The sequence below is a fragment of the Lupinus angustifolius genome, chromosome LG12 (assembly GCF_001865875.1).
Source record: "Lupinus angustifolius cultivar Tanjil chromosome LG12, LupAngTanjil_v1.0, whole genome shotgun sequence".
Classification (NCBI taxonomy): domain Eukaryota; kingdom Viridiplantae; phylum Streptophyta; class Magnoliopsida; order Fabales; family Fabaceae; genus Lupinus; species Lupinus angustifolius.
In genome coordinates, this window is record NC_032020.1 from 1 (window position 1) to 1461 (window position 1461).

Sequence of the window (1461 nt, forward strand, 5' to 3'; positions counted from 1 at the left end):
AGGCAGAGGTTTGGCTCAACAAACTCTGCTGCTAATAGACAATTTCAGTCCTCTATATGGATTGGAATCAAGATCAATTGGATAGAGGTGGTGGAGAACTCTTTATGGTTAGTAGGGGATGGCACAAAGATTAATTTCTGGACTGATAACTGGACTGGGACAACTATGGTAGACTCTCTGCAAATTCCTTTGAACTTGCACTCTAAGCTAAAGGCCAAAGTGGCTAATTTTGTCATGGACTCAAAGTGGTTAATCCCTGCCCCTATGATTAGAACTTTCCCTACTGTGGTCTCTAGCATCTCTCATATCTTGAGGCATAATGGTTTGGACAGATTGGTCTGGAGGAATTCTTGTGAGGGTGATCTTCACTCCAAGATTGCTTATGATCATGTTTCAACCAAGCAGCCTCTTATTGACTGGTGCAATCTAATCTGGTCTCTAAACATCCCTCCCTCTCAATCGTTCATCACTTGGAGACTTCTGCTTGGCAAATTGCCAACTGATGAAAATCTCAAATTGAGAGGATTGGTCTTAGTCTCTAAGTGCAATTTATGCAATGAGTTCCAGGAGGACATGGATCATCTCTTCTTTAATTGCAAGTTTGCTTTGGCTATTTGGGACTGGTTTTTCTTCACCTTTGGTACTCATACAGCAAACCAGACTCTTCCTCAATTAATTTGTAATGAAAGTAGGAAATTCTCTAGCCAAACCAGGGAAATTTTTATTGCTTGTGTGGTGCACACAATTGCCACTATCTGGTACTGCAGAAACCAAACCAGATTCAATGACCACATCATATCTATCAATCAGGCTATTGCTAAGATAAAAAGAGCATCCTCTTTTTCTGGCATATGCTCTAAGTCTACTTCCCTTTCTTGCTCTGTTGCTGAATTATTGATTCTCAGGAATTTCCAAACTCCCTTAAGGATAAGCAAGGCACCTCGAATTGTTGAAGTAGTTTGGGAAAGGCCTAGGGAGGGATGGATAAAAGTTAACACCGACGGGGCTGCTAAAGGTTTCCCTGGTTTGGCTGGTGTTGGTGGAATTTTTAGAAACAATCATGGGGAGTGTATAGCCTGTTTTGCTGAGTTTATTGATTATCAATCTGCTCTATATGCTGAAATCTTTGCTGTGATACAAGCTGTGAAATTAGCCTGCAACAATGGTTGGAACCAATTGTGGATTGAATGTGATTCAACAACCGTGGTGGAAATCTACAACAACAACACTAAAGTCCCCTGGAAGATCAGCACTGATTGGGAAATTTGCAAATCAAAGTTGTTATCTATGAATTGCCTTATTTCGCACATTTTTAGGGAGGGAAATTCTTGTGCCGATAAACTTGCAAACTATGCTATCCTTTCTAGGCATAAGTCCTCTTGGACCAACTATCCTTCTTTCATAAAGGATGAGTTCAATAGAAATAGATTAGGCCTTCCTAACTATAGGTTCATTAACATG